Source organism: Ambystoma mexicanum, chromosome 1p (assembly GCF_040938575.1).
Source record: "Ambystoma mexicanum isolate Mex_15411 chromosome 1p, UKY_AmexF1_1, whole genome shotgun sequence".
Lineage (NCBI taxonomy): Eukaryota > Metazoa > Chordata > Amphibia > Caudata > Ambystomatidae > Ambystoma > Ambystoma mexicanum.
Window position 1 is genome coordinate 233,274,704 of NC_090921.1, and position 6,000 is coordinate 233,280,703.

The window sequence follows — 6,000 nt, forward strand, 5'->3', positions numbered from 1 at the left end:
GAGCTTCATGTGCTTAGATACTACTTTCTTATAGCAATGCCATGATAAGAACCAAGATTACATAATAAACTGGCCTTTCATAACAATCTGACCTTAAACTATATAGTTGAGCACAGTGGTGGAACTGGAAAAGATTTGGTGGGGGATCCCACAAGGACCAGGGTGGGGCGGAGGCGGTGTCTGAGGAGGCAGGGTTTAGAGGGGGCGGAGCTGGTAGTTGACCTCTGATCAAAGGAAATGTCCAAAATAATAGTTTAAAACTGCACAATTTCTTTCATGCTGCTTCTTTTCCAAACTATCAGGCCGATTCATGGAAAATGTGTGCGCCGAAATCGGTGGCGCAAGCGAGAAAAATCTGACGCATGCGTGCGAATCGCTCGCAAGCGATTCATGGAAGTCTGAGCGCGTGTTCTTCCAGGGAGCTGCGCCGAAACAGCGCATGGCGCATACATTACTGCGACATCCCGGTCGCAGTGCACGACGCGCACAGCGAAAGTGCACAACGTGTAGTGCACACACCAAAAAGGGGGCGGAACATGCGGAATGGGGAACAACGTGTGAAAATGAGGGCGTATCTGGGGAAGTACTGCTGGGAAATACATAGAAGGCTCGCACGCGAGCAAACAACACGTATTCATGGAATCAAATAGGGGAAAAACGTGCACACCAAAAGACACACACAGGCGTAAACACGTCCGCCACACGAAAGCAGGCGGAAGCATCCTTGCGCAGTATAAAAATGCGCGCAAACAACAAACACGTATATACAGCTACGATGAATGTCCCATTTCTCGCAGCAGTGATCGTGGGACACTGCAGGAGGAGGAGAATAGCCAGGCCCCGCCTTTTTTTTGCCCAGGACCAGCCTTTTTGGGATGCCTGCTGACCAGGTCTATGGCAGGTATAGGTTTCCACCTCATATCATGCGAGACCTGGTCACTGAGTGGGAGGATGTGCTCACATAACCCACCTTGTGCTCCCAAGCACTGAGCCTCTTGCAAAAGGTGCTCAATGTCCTGAATTTTTTGCCCACTGGGTCATTTCAGCGGACAACTGCCATAGGTGGGGGCATCTCACAGGCCACGCAGTCACGCTGCCTACACCAGGTGTTGGCAATCATGACTGCACGCCCCTCAGTCCACAGGCACATATACAGACCCAGAACACCCACTGAAAGGCTGGCCGTGGTCCAGGACTTTTACAGGGTGGCACACTTCCCCAAAGTGCTTGGTGCCATAGATTGCACCCGTGTGGCCCTACGTCCACTGAGGGCCACTGAGAATATCTACCGCAACCGCAAGCACTGGCATTCCATAAACGTACAGGTTGCTTGCGATGCCTATGGAATCATCACCTCAGTCTATGCAAACTATCCTGGGTCTACCCATGACAGTTTCATATACAGAATGTCCGCCCTGAGCCGGGACCTGGAAGCTGGGAAGCATGGCGACACATGGCTCATTGTAAGTACATATGTCTGTGCACATTCATGCATGTCACACACAGACAAATAAACAAACACAACTAATGACAACCATCATCACCTCCCCAGGGGTCAGTGCCTACCCTCTGAGTACCTTCATGATGACGCCAATACGGAACTCCACCACATCACCCCAAATAAGATACAACGCAGCCCATATTGCAACCAGGGGCATAGTGGAGCGTACATTCAGAGTGCTCAAGTCACGCTTCCACTCCCTTGACCGCTCTAGGGGGCAACTACTATATGCAACCCAGTAGTGTGCAGGATCATTGTGGCAGCATGCACAGGGGTGCTGTTTGCATTTAGTACCCCACCCCCTTCACCCTAATTGCCCAGGACAATTGTTGTGTACACCTCCCATTGGCACTAGTACATCCGTGCCATGGTTGGGAGGCCACGAAAGGTGAGGGGCACCTCCGTTGGGTGTCCTCCATGTGGTGGGCATGGTCAGGGACGTGGCCGGGGTGACCAGGGAATAGGGAAACTCCAGGGTGGCTGCAGAGGGGGAAGAGGCAACGGTGCGCCACTTCGGCAGGATGTTCTGCCACGTGGTGGTGCAGTCATGCCACCACCCCCTGTGGCTCCAGGAGATGCAGCTCTTGCATCTGACACTGGCGCCCATGTGACCCGGCAGTCAGTTTCATCTACTGCCAAGGGCCCAACGGTAATGGTAGCTGCAGGTGCAGCTGTGGCCACCACCACCCAGGCTCAGGCTCAGCCAGCGCATGATGCGTTGGCACCTGAGGACTCCCAGGATGATTTCCAGGTGGTCAGTAGGCACAAGCAATGTGAGCGCAGGGATGCTTTGACCAAGCATATGTCCCTGGGGCATTGTTGTCATCTGCTGCCCCGAGCATCCCGGCTGTGAGTCTGCCAGCCAAGACAGTCTCAGTCACAGACCTAGGCACAGCGGATGTTGCTGCGCTGGGTCCAGTCAAGAAAACCCAGTAGCCACTAACGCAAGTCAGGGCTTCCGTCCTAGTTCCACCTGCCACTCCCTTGGTCCAGTCTACCAGCGACACTGCCCCTACTGATCAGGGCGGCATTTGCCAGTCAGGTTCGGGACCACTGCACAAGAGAGGGAAGGTTGCTCCTGCACAAGAGGCTGGGACCCCAGACACGGCTCCGGCATCCGGCAAGTCGGGGAAGAAGCCTTTCGGCAAGCAGGAATTGGACTTCCTTGTGGGCTACGTGTTGGAACAGGAACGTGATATGCTAGTGGGCACAAATTGTCACACTACGCCTGCCCAGCATTGTGACCACTAGAAGCATGCTGCGGATGGTGTTAGTGCATTCGGACATGAGGTGCGCACAGCTCAGGACTGCAAAAAGCGTTGGGATGACCTCTGAAACTGTGCTAAGCAAAAGTGTGCCTCCAATTATGCCATGACTCTGGTGACTGGCAGTGGGCCAGCACCCGAGGAGGAAGAACTCACTCCGCACAAGGTGATCGCTGTAGAGTTCATCCCGGCAGAATTGGTCAAAGGAGTCGGAGAGATGCTGGATTATGATGCCCTGTCCGGTGAGTGTTGTTGCATGTTGGTCCAGCCCATGTGTGGTTTGCTTGTGTGATGTGTTGTGCTTGACTGCCACTACATGCTATGTGTACATGGTTCTCATGTGCGAGTCATGCAATGCTTCACTAATGTGTGCCTGTTGTGATGCATGCTGGACATGTGAAGCAGACAGGGACTGTCCTCATCACCACACATGCAACCTACTCTCATGGTAGTCACCCTGCTGCCCCTCCGGTCCATGTTCCAGCTCAAAGACCCTTCTGCATGTAGCCTGGGGTGTCTTTCCACTCAGCCTATGTAATCGCATGACTGACGTGCATGTGTGTTCGGCCTGCATGAGGGTACTCCACGCAGGCATGCTTACTTGCCCCTCCACCCCCCTGCACCTCGATTTTACCATGGCACTGGTGGGTAACATGTTGGACTACTGCAATGGCCTGTTCCACGCTCCTGTGTAAATGTAAACTTCCCCCTGCGAACCTGCCAGACACATACTGTGGGGTACATCCTTTGTCCTTGATGCAGGGTGTCTCACTCGGACTGTGCAGATGGCAGATGCTCCCCGGGGACATGAGTGCACATTCATGCTCCATGTGCATTCCATGCATGCCCCTATGTGTCCTTGGCAGGATGATCATTGTAGCACATGTCCAGGATTACATTTGTATCATGACATTTGGTCATCCATTCCATACTCACTCTGGCTCAGTCCTGCATCACTGTGAAAGGGTCAATCACTTGAGGGGTTGAAGTATATGAAACCAGGGGATGTTATCTGATAACATCCGGCCTCACCACCTCACAGCATTATTCTGAATATGAAGGAATGAGTGAACGAGGCCAGGACATGTACATGATAAAGGACATTTTAACTGGCGAATGGGAAAAGAGATTAACTTTGTAGGTGCTTTTATCTAAGCTAGTCTCCTGTGTGTTCCGGTTGCCAGGTTACAGGGGAAGAAAGAGAGAGCAGTTATGCCTGGGCTTATTAGAAAGTAGCCCTGAAAATGATCTTCAGTTAAATAGTTTTTTTAAATAGTTAGAGGAAGAAACATTGATCAGAGTGTGAGGTCCGTGAAAGGAGAAGCTCCACGAACAGCTGATAACTGATAGCTGAGTTTGCAGGAGCCCCAAGAGAAGTGAAGCAGAGATCAGGGAAGCTGAAACAGCTGATCTCCCTTCTGAATGTAGAGAAAGGAAAGGCCCGGGTAGCGAGGACCTCTAGGAACTATCAGTGGAACTGCAGGTACCAAGAATTGCTCTTAAGCCTGCTGCGAGGACCTCTAGGAGCCACCAGTGGAACTGCAGGTACCAAGATCTGCTGTTAAGCCTGCTGCGAGGACCTCTAGCAGCCATCAGTGGAACTGCAGCGAGGAAAAGAGACGAATGAAAAGATAAAGAGAAAGTCAGACTTAAATAATCAGAAATAGAGTGCAAAGTAGAAGGAGACAAAAATAAAAACAAGAAAAGAAAGAATACAAAGACTTTTAAGATGTGATTGAAAGTGGCTGGAGAACATTCAAGTTAAATTTAGTAGATAAGAAAAGTTCTGTCTAAGTGACAAGTTGAGAGACTGATTCTGGCACAGCTCCTGGAAGATTTTAAAGAAATATCACTTGAAGAGAAGCTAGTTTTCTAAACAACTACAGAGAATCTTTCTTGCAGTTAAAAGTTTGTGTTCAGTTTGAATAAAAGTTGACCGTTTTACAGACTATCTAGAGTCCCTCACCAACAAATGTCTCCATGAACTTGCTCCACCTTACCTGACCCAAAGAATCACCAAGCATACTGCCACTAGACCCTTAAGAAAGTGCTACTCCAACACGATTGTCATGCCTAAAACACGCAAGGTGCGCGCCGGTGGCTCCAGTTTTCCCACCCGGGCCACCACTCACTGGAACACACTGGCACCTCACGTAAGAATTATTGAGTCCCCCAAACTTTCCGCACAGCCATTAAAATCAAGCTCTTTGTATGAAATGTACCTGACTTCACTCTGTGACTGTATAATGCATATCATGCATCACATGTAACTATGCGTGTATCTGTGCAACCAAGAGACCTCTGGTCACCTGTAGAACCTCTGAATCAAAAGTCCAACAACTGCTTGTAACAGCGCCTCGATGCCCCTGGGCTGCAAGTGCGCTATACAAATGCAAATAAATAAATAATAAATAAAAATGGAGTGATTGCCTTTATTCCCATTTTGAAACTTGACATTTGGTGGCAGCGGTGGGATAAGGCACAACGCAATGGAAGCTCCAATAAAGACTTTAAGTGAGGAGCAGCATCTTTTACAACAAGTACTGCAGTTACAGAGTCAACAGGCACAAGCAGACCGCCAGGCATTCCAACAAGCTCTACAAGTTCAACAGGCACAACTAATTGACGCCACTAACCTAAGAAGACATGCTCAGGTACCAGACTCTCTACTACAAGAATATACCCGCGGAAAAGATCCAGCCCATTTCTTTGTAAATTTTGAGAGGGTGGCAAGAAATGCCCAGTGGCCAGCTGACCGATGGTGTCATTTAATTGCTCCCCTGATGACGGGGGAGATTCAAAGTGCATATCAGGCTGCCAATCCGACAGGTGACACCAATTATGTCGACAAAATGAGTAGTACTTGAACGGTTGGGACATGATGAGGAGGCATACCGGATTAAATTTAGAGAAATCAAATTACAAAGTGAGGAAACCCTGAAACAATTATTTTATCGGGATAAAGAATTAGGAGACAATTGGCTACAAACCTCAACCACCTCAACTCAAGAAATGGCTGAGAAGATTGTATTAGAACAATTTATAGATACGCTACCTCCTCCGATACAACAATGGGTTAGACAGCACCACTGTCCTAGTCTGATGGAAGCAGTGAACATTGCATCAGCATACCAAAAGGCAGGTCAAAGTAAAATGATGACGTATACAGCGCCCAACAGAATGGTCAATGGACCCTCGACCACCGTCAATAGATCAACAAATGTGTCAAGGTGG